Source organism: Siniperca chuatsi, linkage group LG10 (genome assembly GCF_020085105.1).
Source record: "Siniperca chuatsi isolate FFG_IHB_CAS linkage group LG10, ASM2008510v1, whole genome shotgun sequence".
Lineage (NCBI taxonomy): Eukaryota > Metazoa > Chordata > Actinopteri > Centrarchiformes > Sinipercidae > Siniperca > Siniperca chuatsi.
Window position 1 is genome coordinate 26,452,818 of NC_058051.1, and position 22,422 is coordinate 26,475,239.

The 22,422-nt window shown below is 40.6% G+C and overlaps 1 protein-coding gene across 6 annotated transcripts in view; it reads left to right on the plus strand.

Moving 5' to 3' along the window:
- acap3a (ArfGAP with coiled-coil, ankyrin repeat and PH domains 3a) overlaps positions 1–22,422 on the plus strand; it is a 72,488-nt gene that overhangs the window by 1,155 nt on the left and 48,911 nt on the right. The gene's annotated exons all lie outside the window — the stretch shown is intronic.

Below are 22,422 nucleotides of genomic sequence, written 5' to 3' on the forward strand. Positions count from 1 at the left end.
AGTCTTCAAATGTCTTGTTTTGTCCAACCAACCTTCCAAAACCCAAAGATATTCAGTTTGCTTTCACATAAGACAAAGAAAAGCAGCAAATCCTTACAGTTGAGATGCTGGAACCAATGAATGTTTGGGATTTTAACGATTAATCAGTTATTCATTTTCTGTTGGTAGACTAATCGATTGATGCATCAGCTCTAGTTCAAACAGTGTCACTAATCATTGGAATCAGAGGAAACTGAAGGTTTCCCCACACAGCCTGTGCCAAATCCCCCGACCACCGTGCACCAAAGGTTACATAAATAAGGCAGGAATTTTCTACACCCACATCTAAACCTGGTCTTCTGCTCGCAAGGAGTCAAGAGCCTCTCAGGCTGTGAAGGGAGTCTCAGAAGGGGATCTTTTACGCTCCTGCAGTGGTGGAAGGTCCTTTACTTAAGTAAAAGTACCAATACAACAGTGTAAAGATACTCAATTACAAGTAAAAGTACTGTACAGAAGTATTATCAGCACAATGCACTGAATACACAGAGCATGTTTCATTTATAGTAACATAACTTTATTTACATATAATGTAGAGACAAGCTGAGAAAACCAGTTGAAACTGAATCATTAATATTTTCTGTGATTTTACATACATGATTTACATACTGTAGACTTTCAATGAAAAAGGCACAAAAATAGTCACTTTAAATGTAAATATTATTATATTATTCCTTACATTTTTCTGCTGCATTTGTGTGTAGAAATAGTAAAACAATATATATATTTTTTTTTACAAATTTGAACTGTACTATAATAATAGTTTGAGTGATTTATCACTAAAGATTTGCATATTTGTATAGCTATATAGAATTTTTGTATTTTGGGTTTCTGGCAGCTTTATGCTTTGTTAAATTGCCAAATTGATAAGTCAGACTTCTAGCTGAGTTTGTGCTGGAAAAAAAGATACCAGGCATGTGGCGTGAGATGAGTTTAAAAGGTGCTAAATGAAGACAAACATGAATGCGTAGAAAGTTGGGGAAAAAAAGAAAAAAAGCTGGAGACCAGAGAGAGTCTGGGGCTGATATATTGTTATATAGATTGTTAACACTGATGCTTCAGTGTGTGGGCAGCAAGCTGGTTGAGGTGCAGCTAGTTTGAACTACTCTATATACAGTACAGTTAGGTAGTTTAGTCCAATGGTTCCCAACCTAGGGGTCGGGCCCCTCCAAAGGGTCACAAGATAAATCTGAGGGGCCGTGAGATGATTAATGGGAGAGGAAAGAAGAAAAAGTTCTGCTGCACAAATGTATATTCATATTTTGGACTTTTCTCTAATCTTTGCTGTTTTTGTGAAATACTTGATGATTTTACCTCTTTGGGCCTTGAGCAGTTATTTAAATAAAACCATGGAGGAAGTTTACAGAGGAAGTCCCTCTTTGCTGGAACTGCTAACAACTCATAGACATCTGAAACGTGACAAATAGCCACAACTAGACTCTGTTTTATTGTAAGGGGTCACGAGCCTGGTTTAATCTTTAACAATGCATTGTATTTTATAAACCCATCATATGTCTTTTATGTAAAATCTTAATCTGAAAAGAAACTTTAGCTGCTAAATAAATGTAGTGTAGAGTAAAAAGTTAAATATTAGCCTCTGAAATGTAGTGGAGTAGAAGTATAAAGTAGCATAAAATAGAAACACTCAAGGACCTAAAAAAACAAAAAGTACTCAAGAACAGTATTTGAGTAAATATACTTAGTTACTTTCCAACACTGCACTTGTGTGTGCTGCCAGAGATAAAATCTCTGCTCCCAAATCAAAGACTTCCAGACTTGGCAGCAGCACCTTAATGACTGCCATCTGGGCTGGAGAACGGCACATCTCAGGAAGCGCTGAGTGAAGGGTATTTGCACTAACCATCTCCTTCCTTGTTTCATATGCTAAGCAGCGAGGCTACAGCGAGACAAACTGCATGCTAAAGAGTTGCCTACCTCATTATTTAGAGCTCTGATACTCCTCACTGTTTCTTTTTTTTTCATGAATGAGTGGATAAAGTTATCTCTTATCTGACTGGAGCTGTGAATGTGGAATGAAAATATGCCTCCTCCTCCTCCTCCTCCTCCTCCTCCTCCTCGTATACTTGTGCAGATGTTTCTCAGTGGCTTGAGAGGATCAGACACCCACTCCTTCACGCTCCATGTTCAGTTATTGTGAGCTTTCCTCCCGTTTATGTTGGGAGTCTTTTTATCTAATGCCCAGTATGTTTAAATGACCAGAAGAGACGCTGAAAGAGACAAACGCATGTTCTTGTAGCCACTGAAGCCTGTAACAGTGTTTTCAGAGAGCATTCAAACGGCTCCTTTGTGGAGCTAAAAGCAGTGCTGTGTAGTGTTATGTAACAACCCTGGAGGTGGATGACTGGAAGGAAGCAGTAGGCCCGGAGTGCAGGAAAATCAAGGCTTTTCACTATTAGGATTGGCATGACACTCTGCTTCCCATATGTGTAAAATCATGCAAGAAATCAGTTCTGCACAATTATCTCTCACATGTCCCAGGCTTATTTACTTGTTAGCTCAAGCTTGGACCATAGGCAGGGCATAGTGAAGTTCTTCTTCTCTCCTTTTAAATCTGCCGTTTAAGCACTTGTCAGCAATGATGAATTACCAGTCCAGTCTGGTTAGAGATCTCTTCAACCAGCTGTATGTATTCTGTGTTTAGTCTCTATGGATACTCCGACTCGGACAGATGTGAGATTGCAACCAGTGATGCTCTCCCCATCTGTTTTGGGAAAGTGGTCTGTGATGATTACACGGCTGCAGGAACTCGTGTGTTTGTGTTTGCCCCGAAACAACATTGGCAACACGCAACGTTTGAGCTGTTTTCTCCCCACTGACACGTTAATTTGAGGTCACACTCACATACTGTGGGAGGTTAATATTGAGGGACCTCACTCACGTAGCAACCAGTATCTTCTGTTGTAGTTCATATGAAGTATGCATTTTTAAATAGGCTGGAATAGAGATAACTTTGAGCACTTTTAAACACTTTATCTGTGAAGGCAGTGTCTGACTTTAATTTCTTAGCCACCTGGTTGTACTTTTATACACTAGAAGCTTGGTGACAGTGACTCACTAGTCACAGGGTTAGTGGTGAACTGCTGTAGCTGGCAAGCTAACCGTTAGCTCAGTCAGAATAGCTCCCGGTGCTTCTCCCTATTTTCTCTCTAGTGTTGTTTACTTTCCCCTGGCGTTATTGAAGAGGGAAAATAAAGCCCTCCAAGATTTGTTAGCTCGTTAGCTTAGCTCTGTTGCTAACGAGACAGTTCAAGTTTCCACAGAAGTATTTGTACCATCGATTCCTGTCTCATAGCAGTCTGCAAACCATTCCTCTTTTGTGGAACAATATATACTCCGACAGAGGAGGCTAAGCTAATAAGCTACAATAGTGTCCTTTGTTTTGGATTCTCTGGCTCTCCAACAAAGTTGCAGCTTTAGCCATGGAATCGCTTTTATTTCTTTATTTCTTCATTTCTGTGCTGTCGAAAAATGGCGTCTGAAAAGCTGAGGTGGGGGGTCTGAAAAAGGGTCCAAGTCGTGGAGAGTTGTGCAAACCGTCATCTCCGCTATTATTGGATTGTTTTGATTTGTTGTTGAGCTGATTGGGTCCTTATTAACTTGCCTTCCATCAAAATATGCTTTAAAAGTTTATTATTGTTGTGTTTTTCTACAACACTGATATAACAAGGTGCATTACCCGCAGCATATCACTGAGTGTGAGCAGGACTTTGTGATTTAGGAGTCATCTGGGTGTCTAATTACTCTCGGACTACTTGTAGTGCTAAAAGGCTTTGTGAATTTCTCTTAGACCAAAAACTTCAAAAACTACTTTTTAGGAGTTTTGCCTAACTCGGCCACTTATGAGCTACTTTTAGCCTCAGGATGTTTTGTGATTATGGCCACTGAACCACTATGAATGCCTCTAGTGTTTATGCTGATCTTGAGAAGATACTTCATTAGCACGCTCTTTGCTGTTTGGCTGGATTTTGAGCGTCCTTGCTGGTCTGTTCATGTGTCCTAACAGTCCTTCAGCAGAATATGACTATTGTACGGAGAGCTTCTTGCTTCCGCTGAGAGACAGAGTCTTTTCTCTGCGTCTGAATGGCCGTGAGGCAGAGAGCCTAGATGATCCTTCCTCCCTTCCCATGTGAACAGCTGGGGGCGGAGAGCTGAGGCGAGGCCGTCTTCATGGTGATGGGTTTGTCATTGAGCCTCGACAGGCAGGGAATCCAAGGCCAAAGACCTGTGGCGCTCAGTGCTAGTGTGTCTCCAGTGTCTGTGAGAGAATGACTGGATGGATGGATTTGTGACATGGATATGGAGGAATGCAGAGCATCTGGTGTAATGTCTCGCATTGCAAGAGATGAATGAACTACGCCTGTTTAGTGGAAATTTTTAGTAAATAATAAGAAATTAAGTTAGTAAGTTGTACAATTAATAAATATTGTATGTACAGCAGAAATGCATGCAGAGTAAAAATACGACCACAATATTAGTATGAATGTTGTTCTGATATTGGTATAGAATATGGTAAATGTATGCAAAATCATGTATAAAATGGTCAAATTGATACTCAGTGCATGGAGCTGTGATGCACTTTATGTATTATATCAGAAACCAAAAGTTTAATAACTCATTTTTAGTTTTTAATTAAAATAAGTAGAACTGAAACAATTAATCCAGTCTAATTCTGATTGGATTTTCTGCTTTTCTATGATTAATATCATTGTCAACTCAATATGTTTTGGTTTTGGACTGTTGGTCGGAACAAAGAAGCAATTTCAAGATGTCACCTTGGGCTCTTAGAAATTGATGGGGTTGTGATTGTTTTGAAAATAATAGGCAGGTTAATCGATCATCAAATTAATAGTTAGTTGCAGCCCTAAAAACAACAAGATGATATGATTCCAATAAAAGTCAATAGATGATAATAATAAACTGATGGTTATTTTCTTGATTAATCGTCCGTCAAAATTTCCTAAAACCAAAGGTGATGTCTTTAAATGTCTTGTCCAAATGTCCAAAACACAAAAATACTCAGTTTATTATCACATAAGACAGCTAAATGTAGCAAATCTTCACAGCTGAGAAGCTGAAACCAGATCATTTTTGCTTGAAAAACGTCAAGTAAAATTTATTTATGCAGCCAAAAATCACAAATATTTCTGAAAGGGCTTTAAAATGTTCTACAGCATACGACACCATCTATCCTCAAACCTTTAAACGATTAACTGATTGTCAGAATAGTTGCAGATTAATGTTCTGTTTATCAACTAAGCTCTAAAAATGACAGTAATTTAAACAATAGAATTGAGTAAAACAATAACACTAATAACACTATGTTCATACTGTCATAATAGGATTCCACCGATTCAGTAGATGATAATATTGAATTATCGCTCAGCCCTATAAAAAATAATGACTTTCTTAAATATACACATTGCTGTTATGTTGTGTTAAAGATGAGTTTCCACGTTCAGTATGAAATGCTGTGTGATTGCATGTTTCTTAGTTTATCTACATCCCACTGCTGTTAGATTAAGATCACAGCTACATGCTAGTGCTTACACTTAGACCCCGTACAAATTGGGCAGCTTTTTACAGTTTGAGCTCCTTTATGCATACTGTGCATTGTCGAGTGAACTGGAAAGTACCTGACTCATTTTGCCTCTGGATTTTGATGTGCTCTACCCATCTGTTTCCTTCTCTGGAAGAAATTTATAGTGGGATTACATTAGCTGACTTCATTTTTAATACATGTTTACCAAGAGGAACTTATTGCCCTTCAGTTGAGCCCCCTCATATTGGGGTCTGTTCCTGCTCATGTATAAAGAACAACACACAACTACTATGTATTTTAAATTCATAATAGGTACCGAGAACATCTAAAGTGAGCCCTTAAAGTCACGTTGAATTCAAAGTATCCGGTTCATCTTGGTTCATGATTGTGACGAACCATTTCTGGGCGGTTGGAGGATGTTTCTTGTGTTTCTGGAAGATCTGCATCTCCAGCTGCATGGAGCTGGAAGGGATTTCTACTGACTGCGCGGTCTTGTTGCTTCTGCTCTATTTCAGTATGACCTCCTTCCATCTTGAATGTGTGTCAGTGGGCCTTCTGTTCAGCCAAGAGTGCTCCTCCCAAGACTGTGACTTTGGCCAGTTAAGAGTTGGGGGTCGCAACCATTATTGTAATTGGAAAATAAAAAACACTTATCTGATATCAAGCTGGTTTCCGTCACATTCATCTCCTCATGCAGCAGCTGCAGCTGATATCTTAATCATTTATAGATACATAAGTGTTCTGTTACCCATAAAGCATGTGTCCTGTTTGGCATCAATTTAATGACCTCTGCATGTGATTTCTGCTTTAGAGGCATTCAACTCATGCTCTACTACCATCTCCCCACGCTCATGTAAGTTTATTCAGCTATTTTAATTTTCACTTGATTTAATGACCGAGAAAGCTCATATGGCGCTGGCCTGCGGGCATTTTCACCATCCTGTTAAAGGGCGTCAGTGAGCTCTGTGCGCTAGAGCTAACAACTCCAGGTAATGAAAGTGACAGGGATTAAAGCACCAGTGTGTAGTTTGACGGCCCGTATGTCTTAATCAGGGATTGGCCCACATTCGCCTGCTAAAATCCCTGAACGGCAAGGTGTCACACCTGGAGGCTTAACGTCCAATTGGTGTCATCCTGATGTGAAGGACTGCAAACAGATCTAATGATACACAGAGCAATATATGATTTCTTAATCACGGCATTGTTGCCCTCCTACTGAGAAGGCACAGCACCATTAGCTGAAAAGGCTTTCATCTTTTCAAAATGAGACCCGATAGATGAAGGGCTTTTGCCAGTTGGAGCCTCAGATCTGGATTGCATTGAAATCCTCCTGCTCAGCATGTAATAAGTTGGCGGGTCTGGTCATGGACACTTCTTTTTTTTTTTTTTTTTTTTTCAATTTTTGAGGGCATTATATAGTGCAGAAATATCTCTCAGAATTCAGACACAAAATGGCAGAGGGTAAATATAGTGCACTATATAGTCAATATGGAGTGATGCTGGATGCAGCCTATTAGGAAAACAATCAATTAAGCCACAACCTAGTGTAACCAACACATTAAACATCACTCCATTATGCGCTCTCTACTGGTCGATACAACCTTTTTGTAAGTCAAAAACAGCAACATGTTGTTACAGTTTTCAGAACTATGCATCTTAGGTTGTAGAAATGGCAGAACATGCTCTCACCCGTTAGGTCACGGAACATTTTTATTATTTTATACAGTGCTGCATAAGGTATTATACTGTGTCTATTTATATGTTCGATATCCAGGAAGTTAATTGATGATTTGTTGAAATGGAGATTAATCCCTGGTGAAATGCTTTAGGATGCAGAGATGATGTCATCCCTGAGCCTTTTGTGATGAAGGACGGGGCTCACTGCCCCTCTCATTTCATTTGAATGAATAGCAAGACGTTTCACACACTGCTCACACAAAGAGCCGCGAAAAGCAGGGTGCTGCATGCCGAACACTGCTAATCTGCTTCTGTCGGACATCCTGAGGGATGACAAAGACCTTGATCAGTCAGCGCACAACAGGCAAGAGTGTGCACAGTTTATTAAGTGCGAAGCTCATTGCCGCTACTCTGCTCAATTCCTCTTGTCTCTCTTTCAAATCAGCCATCCGGTGTTGCCACAGGTTGCGCATGCTGTGCCGCAGACATTGAATCAGCACTATGGCAACATCCTGAGCCCTAAATGATGGATGAGTTGTAAATTGGCATTAGTATTCCTATCACAACCCATGGCGAATGAGACCAGCAATGACTAATGCTAGACAGGGGAGTAAGAAAACAAGAGCTGGGCCAGCGAGTGCAGTATCTCACACACACTGTAACACACCGAGCAGATTTTTAACGCTGATAATCCAAGTCTTTGGTCTTACTTCACAGTGTGGGTGAACAAAATCGCTCACAACTCGGCATTTGTTTTCCCTAGCAGATTGGATTATGGTAACGGAGACCGAACATCTGATCTCAATTCTGTATGGCTGTAGATATCAGATGTCTGATGCTGTTTAGAAGGGAAAATCCACTTTCCTCTTGATATGTGAGAGAAGAGCTCCAATTTGGAGCCCCTGATCGTGTGTTTTGTCCCGGGGTGGCAAAGACAGAAACATCTAGAAACATGAGAGAAATGTGGAAAATTTGTGTACCAGAACATAGCTAACAACAGGTTGCTGGAATCCCTCATATTTGCATTAGTATCATCTGTGCACTTTCAACTCTTTCTGACCCTACAGGGAGAGAGTTAAGCCTCAGCTGCAACGTGACTCCATGGAGGGCTGCCTTGTGAAATGGACTATAATTCTGAGTTAATATAAATAGTTTGACTAATGTTCCTGGTGGATTATCCAAGTAAGCTATCAGATGTACTACGGGAAAGGCTAGCATAATATGACAGGACAGCAGTACTGTTCTCTTCCTCTCTACTCTGATCAGTCATTTTTTTGTTACTTTCACATCACGTTAACCAAATAGTTAGGCATGTGGGGAAATACACTTATTTTCTTTCTGGTAGAGAGTTAGATAAGAACATTGATCCTCTCTTACATCTGCTTTATGAATCTGCTTCATAAACCTACATAACGTGGAAGAAGTAGAAAGACTGAAGGGAAATAAGCAGAGTTTCTGGTGAATTTTGAGTTCAGTCAGAGGCTGAGCTGAACATGAACACACAGGCACACTCCCACACACATGATCGATGGGTCCGTTGCAAGCTAGCTTACAGCTAACATCGGTGCATGTACAGTAATTCACCGACCGCCTTTTTACATTCAAGATATAACACAAATTGGAAAATACCCAATTTCCTCGGCTGCATCCCTCTTATCTCGTGGCCCATCTCTCTGCTGTGTTTTTAGTCTGTGCCGGAGGAAATTTGCTGTTTTTTAAAAGCTTGCCCGCCTCCAGTCAAAGGCGGCATGTGAGGAACTGTCCTCTCAGCGAGGCACTGACTGGGCTTGGCTCTTTGGTCGTGGCCGTGCGTCATTCGTCAGCAGACTCACAGACAGCAGTCACAATGACCCATTCTTGATAAATAAAATAAACTTTACACATAGTTGAATCTATGTTTGACAGGACAAATAAAAAGGCTGAAAAGAGAGTTATGACTAACAGATTTCACTGTTTAATGTCATGTCTCTGAAACTTCTCCTCTCATGACCAGCCTGCTTGGAAAGCCGTGATCTCAGGGGGGAAGTGGTTGGGTAGTTTCCAGGTGTGTCAACATCAGCCCATGCTACATGTTTATCACGCCATGGGTCAGGAAATGGGACAAAGTTATTGATAGAAGTGGGGATTTCAACCATACAGCTGTGTGTTTGTCGTCACCTGGGGAATATGAAATCACTGTACGTCCAATACAAATACGAAGCTGTTACCCTGAAAGTGTGAAGAGGAGATAAAGGGAGAAATCACTGGGCTCCACAGGCAGTTAGCTCCGTCTCAGCTCAGTTTTGAAATGCTGAATCACACGTGTACAAGCATCTGTTTTTGATTTGTTCCATCCCTCTCACTCCCTGCCTCATACTCTCCCTTTCTCTTCCCCTTTTCCATCTTCCCTGCCTTCCTCTGTGTGCGGGGGCAGGCTTCTGGTCGTGGCTGGGCCAGAACCGGGTCTAGGGACAGGCCAGGAAATGCGTCACTCTGCTCAAATATTAAAAGAAGGTTCAGAATGAAGGGCAAAACCCTGGGGAGATGATGTGTGCGAGGAAGTTGCTGTCTCCCTCATTATGACACCCAGCACTGAGTCCCAACATAAATCCCTTAAACACCCTTCAACAATTTCCAGTATTAATAAAACTTGAATGACTGCACACAAGAAGAAGAAGAAGATTATTTACTTAGACAATTCTTTATTCCACCAATTTAAAAAAGGCTGTATAAGTGAAGAAACATGCTGTTTACTGGTTTTTAATTAGTGGAATAAAGCAGTATTTTAGCTGCAATTATTAGATGATCAACAGAAAATTTATGGACAACAATCAAGGTTCTTGGTTCTCAAATGTAAGGATTTTCAGGTTTTCTCTGCTTTACATAATTGTAAATTGAGTACATTTGGGAAGAGCTGCAACAATTAGTCGATTAATCGCTTAGTCGATCAACAGAAACGTTTATAGCCAACTATTTTAATAATCGATTCAATCGATCATTTGGGGTCATTTTTCAAGCAAAAACATTTCATTTCCAGGTTCTCAAATGTGAGAATTTGCTGCTTTCTCTTAGAAGATGGACTTTGGACTTTTTGGACTGTTGATGGGGAAAAACATGACATTTGATGGTGTCACGTTGGAAAACTGTGACGCGTATTTTCTACTGTTGTCTGACACAATTATTAATCGATTAATTGAAAACATAACCGTCAGACTAATCGATAATGAAAATAACCGTTAGTTGCAGCCCAATTTTTGGGTTTGGGACGGTTTGTCAGACAAAAAAAAGCATTTTGAAGACAGCTTCAGTTGCCTATGTTACCTGTGCTTTGACTTTTGTATTCCACTTTTTCATTGTTTTCTCACTGTTGTTGGTGTTTGTTGTGGTTCTCCCTGGAGAGTGTGGTTTGCTGGAGATTTATGAGCCGTGACTGGACTTCATTTTTTCTCACACAACTGTATAATTCTGCTCTTTTCTTTCCTCGCTCCGAGTCTGGCAAAACCGCTGTAGCTGTAATTCTCCAGAGAGTCATTTTCAGTGCCATGTTTCAGCATTGTTAACTGAAGACAGGCAGCTATCCCATGCTTCACTTCACTGCACTCTGTCATTGTGTTTTGCCTTGTGTCAGTGTTGATGTTTCTGCTGTTGGATTTCTCACACAGTTTGTGGGTTTAGGAAAATTAGCGAAGAATGGCTGTTATTGTCTTCTCAACTTCTATCCACATTTAAAGCTCTCATCTCAGGTTGAGCAACAAAATCTTCAGGCTTTGGGATCCCTGTTTTCCTAGTATGCTCCTTGTTGCACTTCCTTGCTGATAGTGTCAGGGTCCGGTTAGTTCTCTGACACAGGAGTCACATTAACATTCAGGTACATGGACTGATGGGAAGGGGTCGTAGGTCATGAAAGAGAGCCAGAGAGTGACGTCATAGGGACATGTTGCTGACTTCAGACCAGAGGAAACACCTGGGGGAAACCCAGAAGGAAGTGACGGGGTCACATCTCCTGTTGTCTTTGACAGTCAGCTGAACTGACACTGTGATGTTCACATGATGTATGAACAAGCACCAGCTCCACTAATGGAAACCATGAATCTGTTGTTTGGACTGTGTCTCCAAGACAGTTGTTTAATTTTTGGATCAAATGTTAAACAGCCGACTGTATGAAAGGGATATCAGCATAATTCATATGGAAGCTGCCTGTCGTTTGAGCTGTTGTTTCTGCGAGCACCATCTCTCAAGCTTTCAGACAGGAAAGAGCTGAATGCTTCACACGTCTGGTATGCCTTTCTAGTGCAAGCCAAGCTGCATGTTTAGCCCACAAAAATGCCGGGAAGACTCCCAGCTCAGCCCCACCACAGCCGGACACATTACGCCTGTGTAGGGATTTTCACAGAGGGAATTCAGCTATTTCACCAAAATGTCAGGTTGTTACTCTGTAGGATTGGCTTACTGCGAGCGGCAGAATAGAGTGCTGGTTTTTACCCAGGCAGCCTGGTGCGCTGCCCAGAAAAAGGCTGCGAGAAGCACCATGTCTGTAGTCTTTATTGTCTTTCTCCCTTCAATGGAACATTGTCCAGGCCGGTTCTCACAGCCCAGGCCTCTTCTGGACCCTCTGTGTGTGTGTTCCTTCTTATGTCTCCCTCGTCCCGAATATCTTCATTGACATTTTTGTGTGTTGCCGTCATCTCGGACCACCCTGAGTTAATATAAACCTGCGCCACCAGCCGAGACCTCTCATATCCTGACCCTTCTGTGGCCTGTCAGCCTTTCTTCTGTTTGCCCCTGCTGATCAACAGCATCCCTCTCCCCACCCACTTTTACAATACTGTTGTGACGTCAAACACATCCTCTTGCATGCTATGTAATAATAAACATACAATCTGAGACTATCCATTCAAGTCTGTTTCCCTTGTGATGGTGCACAGGAAGCACTCGCAGACCAAACTCATTCAGTTCCTAACAGAGGAGTGCTGTAAACACGACTGTTGTTTTGCTGAAAGGGTTAATCTATGTCACATTTCCTCTACATGACCGTCTTTGTTGGCTCCCTGTCTGAAGTACCAAGTCCCCATGGGCTGACTTGGCCTAATTGCATGACCCCCCCCCCATAGCTGATGGGAGGATGGATGGAGCTGGCATTGTATTATGAATGGCAACGACACCCAGCTGGTTTGTCAAAAAGCCTAATTGCAGCTGATATTAAAGACCGTCTCCCTGCCGTGTGCCAAACTTGACAATCATGTAGTGGTAAGACTTTTTAGCTGATGTCCTCTGAGTCCTGATTCTTCCTAAGACCTACACAAGGGTTAGTTTAGGTTTATTTAAATCAGGGTTGTTTTTAGTATCCTCGCTAGTCACTAAGCAAAGTCGGTCCACCACTTTGGTCCAGACTGAAATATCTCAACAACTATTGGATGCAAATTTTGTACAGACATTCATGGTCTCCAGAGGATGAATCCTACTTATTTTGGTGGTCCACTGACTTTCCATCTAGCACTACTATGAGGTTGACATTTTTGTTTTTTAGGGAACTTTCTTGATGACTATTGGATGAATTACTATGAAATGTGGTACAGATATTCATGTTCCCCAGAGGATGAATTGTAATAACTTTGGTGATGCTTTGACTTTTCATCTAGCGCCATCATCTGGTCAAAGTTTTAATTTGTCCAGTACTTAGGTTTATCACCACGTACCTGCAAAACTAATGACATTCCCATCAGCCTCAGCTGTACTTTTGCTAATCAGCAAAAGCTTGCCAACACGGTACGATGGTGAACATAGTATATATTATACCTTATTAGCATTAAGATGTATTGTTAGAATTATCCTAACAAGCTAAACGTCAGCATTTACATTTTGGTATTACCCTACCATTGCTCAAGAAAAGCAGAAAGATATTGTGGTATGTTTAAAAAAACAATAATTTAAATATGATATTTGGTCAAGTGTAGTTTTTTGTTCACACGGATGTTTTATCCATTAAAGAAGTAAGAAAGTGAAAGCAGGAATGCTGTTTCTTCCTGTGTTGATATCAAAGTGGGAGTTGTTGGTTATGGGCTTTCCAGAATGACTTCACCGCTGACCCACAACAACTCAAGGTCACGGAGGACTCGCTGGCCGCATTCCCATTCATTGTCTCTTTTTTTCAGCTGCATTACAGTTCAGCTTCCAAGAACCGTGCTGTCAGCAGGAAGTTCAGGAGGGGAGCAACACATGGCTGCTTTCAAATTCACTGTAAATACTGTATGCTTAAAGTGAAGGTTGCATTTATAGAAATCTCTTTCAATCTACCTCGTCCTGTCGTATTATACGCAGTAGATTTAGCTCTTTGTCTGGACTGAGTGTCATCAGTTGTCGCTAACTGATCTCTCTGAGCTCCTGTGCTGTGGTTGTAGTGTTCAGTACAGACTGAAGATGTATTAGTAGCTAATAGAGCTCTAACCACTAAGCACCAAAGGCCTTTAAATGGTGTGTGGAAAACTGCTAAAGGAACAAACCATATTAAATCTATCCTTCAAGACAGAATTGAATTAACAGTTTTAGGAGAGAGCGTGCTCATCTACAGTCTGCTGTCAGATGCCAGATTGTTCCACTTGTTAAGCTTCCTACAGCTGATGGAGTTAGATGTCGGTTACAGTGGCCAGGGTGAAAGTTGGAAAATGTGTACATGCTCCTAAGGGCCCTGCAAGTACAAATACTTTTGTCAGCACTTCAAAAAGTGTTTGTCATAAAATGTTCTTAAACTTCTAATTGTATTTTAACTGTTAGAATGAGATAATGAAGATTTAACTCTCTGTAGAGGTTTGTTTTAAGAATAGGGCTGGAATTTACAGTTATTCTCATGATTAATGTGATGATTACTTTTACGATTCTCAAATCTTTCATTCTTTTAGTCTAAAAAGTGTCAGAAAGTAGTGAAAAAGGTCCATCACAATTCCTCAGAACCCAAGGTGATGTCTTCACGTCTTGTTTTGTCCAACTAACAGTCCAAAACCAGACGATATTCAATTTACAATGACATAAAATGGAGAAAATCAGCGAATACTCAAATTTGAGAAGCTGAAACCAGAGAAAAATTGGTGTTTTTTTTTTTTTTTTAAATAAATCACTTGTTGATGAATTTGCTATTTTCAGTCAATAAACTGAGCTATTAATCATTTCAGCATTATTTAAGAAAACTTATCCAACCAGGGATGGATGGCATTGATTCAAATCAATATGATTTATCCTTTTTTATCTGTATAAATACCAGCATGTCTTATATATTCAAGTATTGAATAACATGTAATCAAACTGATGTTCACTGTACTGAACTGCTTTGTATTGTTAACAGCTCAGGCTGGCATTATTCTATATTTTTGTTATTGTAAACAAATGCCATGAAAAGACCAAAACCAACCAACCATGTGTTATTCTGTCTCGCAACACTTTCCAAACTCTTTCCCCCGTTCATTCCATCAGAAGAGTCACATGTAAATCTCTAAAAGCAGGTCATGAATATATACTTTAACTTAACAAAAAGTAATTTCCTAAAGCAGATGGGCACTGTAGTTTTTAGCAAACGTTATTGAAGCAGGAGTAAATTGTGCGTTAGTTGGGGACTATTTTCAGCCGTGGATTAATACACATTTGGTGCTCTAGTGAGTATTTACAGCAGCAGGACGGCGTATGTAGGATTGAATAAAAATAAATTACAATGTGAGTGTTTATGGTAATAAAGGAACATGTCACCCAGTTATATCATGCTTTGGATACACAGACAATACGTTTTTTTCAGGAGATTTCTTGAAAATAAGAAAAACCAGGCGTATCCTTTAAAATGTGGCGTCAAATTAAACTTTCAAGTAATGCTACAAAAAAGTTTTGATCCCCTAGTACAATTTGCAGTGCAGAGGCAGTATGGACACCCGCCCTCCAGCCACACAGTTACTAATCCCCCCACTGATTCCCAGATAAGCCTCAGTCTTGGTCCTACCACTCTCACTGTTTAGTCCTCCAACTTTGAGTGACACCCAGGGTGTACCACCAATCAAATCCCTCAGTGACGAACAGAATAATAATAATCTAAACAGCTCAAGATGCTCTGAAATTATGCTTGTTATAAAGGCAGGTTTTTCTCAGAATAAATAAGATGTAAAGTTGCTTTTAGACACTTTGAGTCTTTCATATGACTGTCCTCAGTATTGAAATCTATCCAGCTGTTTGACGACCGAATGAAAGGCGATATTGTGCAGGAGACGTCTGTTCCACAGCTGACCTGTAGTTAAAGCTTTGAAATATTAGTGGAAAGGCTGACACAGGAAGGAAAACCCTCACAGATCCAACTCCGATGCAGCATGAGAGAAACTTTCTGCCACATTACAGGCATTAGGGTTTATAATTGTGGACTTTAGGCATGTGCTTTGACTCGTCTGTCCATACTTTTGACGCAAGCAGAAAGAATTCTGCTCAAGTATTCAGCTAATAACTCTGGCTTTACTTGGGTCATGTACCCTTAAATCAATCTGTCTCAGTAAAAGCTAAAATTAGATAATCCAGATGTTTTGCCATTTGTCTGCTGCACAAACCCACGGAGCCAGACGAGTTATAAATGGAAACAGTGTTATTTTCATTATTTCAGACACACACAAAAATCAGTGGATGACTTCAATGAGAGGAAAGCAGCAGTGCTTTTCACACTTGCATATTTTCTACTTGAAAGTGCCTTTTATCATCGAGTGATATCTTTAACTCATGTTAAGATGTTTATTTGCTTTATTCCAAATCACGTGGATGTCTTTGTCATGCAGTCGATAGAACCGTCTGCATGTTGTCCTGGCAGATCGGTCAGCGCTGACTGCTTTGAATTTGAATTTCAAAAAGAGCGGGAAAGGAAACCTCAGCTGTTGCTGTTGGTCAGCAGCAGCCTGTCTCTCTTTCTGACATGTTATTCTGTGGCTGTGAAGCAAATGGGGGGGAGACAGTTTTTTTTCTTTTGGCAGACTAACCCACTTCTTGTCTGTGTGTACTTCTGTGCTGCCTGAGCCTGGATTGTGATCAGACGGGGGCTGAGGGCAGCTGCTCGCTCCCCAGGGGTCGGTCACTCTTACAGGGTTGCAGCGGGGTCAGGAGTCAGGGTTTGGCAGCCAGTATCTACTGTATGTGTGCATGAGTGAGTGAGGTGTGAAAGAGCTGCTAGTACATTAACTTTTGGCAAGGAATAAGGTGCGGTGGTTTGCGTCATCTGAATGTCTTCTAATAGTTTTTTTAAGCCACGCTAGCGGCATGGTTTTAGGAAATCATATTGAACGGACAGAGATGAGAGTGGTATCAATCTACTTATCTAACTCTTGGCAAGAAAGCAAATCGATGTATTTCCCAAAATGTCAAACTGTTCCCTTAATTGAATTAAGTTTTCACTCTTTTTATTTTGAAATGAAAAGTCGTGTTCAAATGAAAACCTGAATCTGACTTTTTCCCTTGGACGTATCAGCGAACAGCCCTGGCAGGAGTTTTTGCAGGAATAAGCTTGGCTGCAGAAGTCTTGTTGTATTTGAATGCTTCTGCTGAAGAATGCCTCTCTGTTCTCGTTCTCTTCATGTGCACATTTAGAAGATGGGATTCATCTGCTCAGATTAAGTGGGAATGTTATCCCCAGCTCAGGGACTGCCTGCCTGGCTGCTTTACTGCCAGTGAACCGTTGGTCGTTGGACAGCGCCAGAACTAATGTCTCTCGCCAAGGGAGGGTCTGAAAAAAATGCACACACGTTTTTCAAGGTCCAACAAGACACCAACGGCCTGACACAGGAGGATTTGTAACAGCAGAGAGAATATTTGATTATATTTGAAAGCTTTTCTTTCTGTACTTATGGTTGTATGTGTCCAGAATATTTTCCTTGATTTTTAATGCAAGCAGTATTTTCTTAAAGGGGCATTCCACCAATTTTACACATGAAGATCCGTTTACCCCGTTTATTCATCAGCTTGTGAAAACAGTTGTATGTCTTCTGAAGCTTTGCATACAAATTTCTAAAGTCTGAGAAAATGACCCTGATGATGTTGTAGTGATGTCATCAGGGTTATCTGGACTTTGAGACTTCAAATTTATAACAGAAAGCCTGTATCGCAAACTGGAGGTATGGAGACGTTTGCCTGGCAATGAGAGTCTAATGAAACATGCTGTTGAGTTGCATTATGGGGAATGTAGGATCCAGTGTTTTTGGGGTCATGCTAGGAACTAAAAGTCAGGATATCTCGGCCTCAGCTGCAACAGTTTTTACCATTTTAAATCTGTCTGTTGTGACTCCCTAAACTTTATGGAAGTCCAATACTAAATAGCTGGAGTACCCCTTTTTAAAGCTGTGCCATTTTCTGGAAAAAGTGGCTTAATAATTTGAATTAAAAACTTTTAATAGGTGGATGTTGTAACTGATTCACAATGATCAAAAGACATAGCTACTGTGTGATGTGATGCAAAATGAGACCAGAACACTCAACAAAGGTTGGCTCATTTCTCAGTTCACAGCGCCTTTGAATAAATAATAAAAATGTTATTTAACCAGGGTTTATATATATATATGCCAATATGTCAGGCCAATATTGACCCTTTTATTGACCCTGCTGAACTCCACATCACAGCACTAAGCATTATTGGACTCATTACTGCACTGTCTCAGTACTTTTCATATTTGCACTGGTCATTCTTGCACTTATACTGTACATACAGTATACATGCATACATAATCTCTATACTGCTCTCCACTGTCAATAACACTGTACATACTGTAAGATATAGCATCACTTATGCTGTAGTACTAACTTATACCTGCACCTATTTGTAAATACTTTGCACTTCTGGCTTGTACCTGTACTCTGCACAATGACAAAGTTGTACGGTCCTCTTCATGCGGTCCTCTTCAGATATGATTGAGGGTCTTCTTTGACCACAGCTACATAAAATCAGTCAGTAAAACCAGCAATAAAATGTATTTTCTCTGACTTTTTAATTACGCTTGGTTTTCTTAGGAAGTTAAAGTGTCTAGTGAAGATGTAAGTGTCATTTCAAAGTGGAAAATTATGGGGGAGACTGAGCATTTGTCGTTTTTGGCATAGGAATGGTTATATATAAAGATATGTAACACTGGCATTAACCAATCAGTCATTTTGGTAGTAATGTTGGCCTTCAAAAACTCATTAGTGAAGCCTTTAGTTTAAACACTCGAAATATTTATTTCAAATATTGCATCTGTTTGTGGCTTCAGTGGATAACACAAACACCAAATGTGTTTTTGACTTGTGTTTTTTTGGGTGTTTTGGGGAGACAGGCTGCTCATTCCCTCAGGATTTATGTGCTGCGGTCTGTGGCGTGCAGAGAAGCACCACACAGCCAACACATGAGCCATGTAGGAGGGAGAGTTGGCAGGGGTGTGGCAGGGACTGAGGAGGAGGAGGAGGTGTAGGGAGCAGACAGGCAATAGTTCACCCACAGCAGGCAGACTGGTCATCTAAGGTGGAGCGCCCAACCCGCCGCCAAACTAGATATCTCCTTCTGCTAGAAAAAACATCAGGAGTGTTGATTTTGGAGAGGCCGTGTGCAGTCAGGAGAGACAAATATGTATTGTCAGACAGACTCAAGTTCCCCCCTTTCCTGCAGTCGAACTCCTTTTATATTTTTCCCTCCCATTCTTTCCAGTCCAGACAACTCTCTGAATAAGAGATGTTCTGATGGCGGCCGGTTACAGTAAGCTCAGCTGGGCTCCACATGCAGATACTATATGTTTCTGACATCCTATCCCAGTTCAGGCTCTGAGGAGCTCCTTACAGAGAGGGCACGGCAGCCTGAGGGGTGTGTTTGCTCAATTTCAGATTCATGCTTTCAGGTTTAGTTGACTGACACCTTGTTGGCTTCAGTTTGTATTGTGAAAAATGTGGTCTAAATACTGCACAGACAGGGGAGTTCTGGGCTGATGGGTACACTTGGCTTGCCCGGCATAACAGCTGCATTGTCACGCCTGCCTTCTCCCTCTGAGATGACAAGGAAAGGATTATAGATGACCATCCTGCATCGATTTTATCCAAACCCAGTGATGAAGGTGACCAGGGGCGTGTATCACAAAACAAGTTTAACTCTGGCTCTCTTTGGGTTATCCGGCTTCATTGAGCCTAACATTGGTGACACCGGATGACTGTATCAGCTGGTTCAGTTAAGTCAATCAGCTCTGAGTACGTTCATGTGAAAGAGGCAGAGTTGTTAATGACATGTAACATCAACAGAACCATGAGTGGAGTACTTAACATTACATGACATTAAATGAAACTGTGATACTCGCAGAGAAATTTGGTTATTGCAGCAGCCAGAAGTGATTTACAACAGAGTATTTATGCTTTTTTTTGTCCCATGATAAACAAACTGTTATGAATATGTGATACGCTTTAAAGTAATGCAAGACTGTGTCTACTGCCCAGAGAGGAGAGGAAAGAGGAGAAACAAAGTAGTGAATGTCTGATGAGGTCTATCTGCCCGAAATGTTGAATTTATAATTTCCTAGGAGCTAATTACACACACACACACACACATATATATATATAAAGTCTCTTCATGTTATTTTCAGCTGCAATGATGGAATAAAAACAGATTCAGGTATTATCATCATTCATTAAACTATCCCTCCGTTAGTTAGAAGACCTGCTGTCTTTATTACTCTGCAATAAAATGGCGAGAAATACAAACTCTGTTGTTTTGTCCCAGGCAGGATCCTGTAGGAATGATGACAAAAAAATTTCAGTGATCTGATTGGCCAATAGTCAGGCTGCTGACAGGTCTTGATTGTAGCATAAGTTACCATGGTGATCTACCTCGGTTAAAAGTGAGCCAGCTTCCTGATAGCAAAGAAAACCCTTATTAATCCCAAAGATAACGTGCTTACTGTCTAATCATGCTTTGTGGTAAAATACTTTCCAGTAGAAACATCAACTCTGAGTTTGCAGCTTTATTGTTCAATTTCCAGATACACAGAAACAAAGAAAAAAAATCACCGAAATCACAATATAGTACAGCGAAAATGTGCTGCTCTTAACCGAACTTACAGTGGAGACTGAACAAGTGAAATGCATGAGCGACGAAAATGCTGGAAAGTTGTTGCTAAAAAAAATATGAAACATGCACACATACATCTATTTTGAGACACCCTGTCTAATCTAATTTGCATTTCAGCGGCTTCTCATCTCATGCAAAAACAAAACTGTGCAGAATTGGTTTAATAGAGTTCATTTTAACACTGTTGCATTATTCTATTTTATGCCTTTGTGGTTAACAGTAGATTCAGTATGTCTGAGTCTTGTATTAATGTAATTCTGTTGGGTGTTTTTATAACTTTTCATGCTGTCCGGCTCTTGGCCTGCATGAGCCTCTGTCCTTGTCAGTGATTTACGAGGCCTTTCATTGTTGTGAGAGAGGGTACACACATGGGCTCAGTCAGGTGGCAGTCACTGTCGATTTAGACACTGCTTCACTGAGAGCCCTCAGGACAGTGTGGAGTTTGGCTTTCATCCTGGCAGATTTAGATGGCACAGCATCGGGCACACGCTCTAGTATTCAGCGAGCGAGCGAGGTGATACACGTTTTAAGCTTTTTTTTTAATCAAATTTAATTTTGCGGCTCTGTTTTTGCAGTTTAATTAATGACTGCCTCATATAACACATCATTATTATTACCTCTAAAGACAAGAGAAGAAGGTGGAGTCTCCTCTGCAACTGAAGTAGAGCCACAACTAATGATTATATTCATTTTTGATTAACCTATGGATTATTTTTTTCAATTTCTCATCATTTATAGAGCTGAAACATTTAGTATATTAATCGATTAGTTGACCGATAGAAAATGTATCTGCAATAATGGAAAATAGTCACTGATTCCAGCTTCTCAAATGTTTCTGGTTGTCTTTCTTTTATGATAGTAAACTCAATATCTTCGGGTTTTGGACTGTTGGTCAAACAAAACAAGACATTTTAAGGCATCGCCACTGGCTCTGCTTACTTGTGATGGGTATTTTTCGCTATTTGCTGATATTCTATAGACCAAATGATTAATCGATTAATTGTTTAATTTAGAAAATGTCAAAAAATTGTGAAAAATTCCCATTATTAGATTCCAGATTGTAAGGTAACTTTAGAAAATTCAACAGTATCTGTTTTGATAGTGGATTAATCATTAATCAAGTCAAGCAAGTTTTCAAGCAAAATGTGAAACAATCCCAAATTCCAGCTTCTCAATTGTGATGATTTTCTGCTTTTCTTTGTCTTATGTGATCGTAAACTGAATACTTGGGTGTAACTTCCAGTAGGGACAGGGGGGACATGTCCCTCCCACTTTTCGAAATGCCGTTTTTGTTCCCCCCACTTTTTTTAATCCAGTGAAACATCATGGTAGCTCTCTAACTTCAGATATTCTAGCGTTGGGTCCACTTAATTAGTCTACTACTCCGGCATACACCGCCGGGTCACAGAAGGGCTTATTTCAATGAGTGTTTGCTTGATAAATGACTTAAAATATTAATCACTTATCAACATTGTAATCAATCAATTTTCTGTAGATTGATTTATTGATGAATTGTTTCAACACTAATATGAAACCATGTCACACCAAAGGCTTGAAGGTCCTGTCCTCTCCTGAACTCAACACCAGACAGTGTCTTTACAGACTCTGGCAGAGATCATCAGACACACGAGGCCCCTGTGAGGAAATAGTTTGGTGGGAGTGTTGGTGGTCTCCTGTATTGAGTCCACTGAATGAGTGGGTGGGCTGTCTGCCAGGGTGGACGAATGTTGCCGTAGAAACGAGGCTTGGTGAATGGCTGCCACTCAGCTGTTTGGCTACACACAAGTATTTGGCACAGAAGGCAATCAGAGGGGGGGTGGTGAGCACTGACCTCCACTTGTAGAAGAGCAACCAGGCCTTAATATATAAATACTGACATAACTGATGTGAGCAACTGTCCTGAGACATAGGCTACATGTTAACGCTGTGATGGATACCACACATCCAGTACATGCAACTAAATCTATGCATTCACCGATGGCTTGACGCTTAGGCCTCCAGCATGTTGTAATCGAAGTATAAATGAGTAATTATTGCTACAGCAGACATGTCACTTCTGGGAAGCCATTAGTGCAGATGTGTGTTGTTGAAG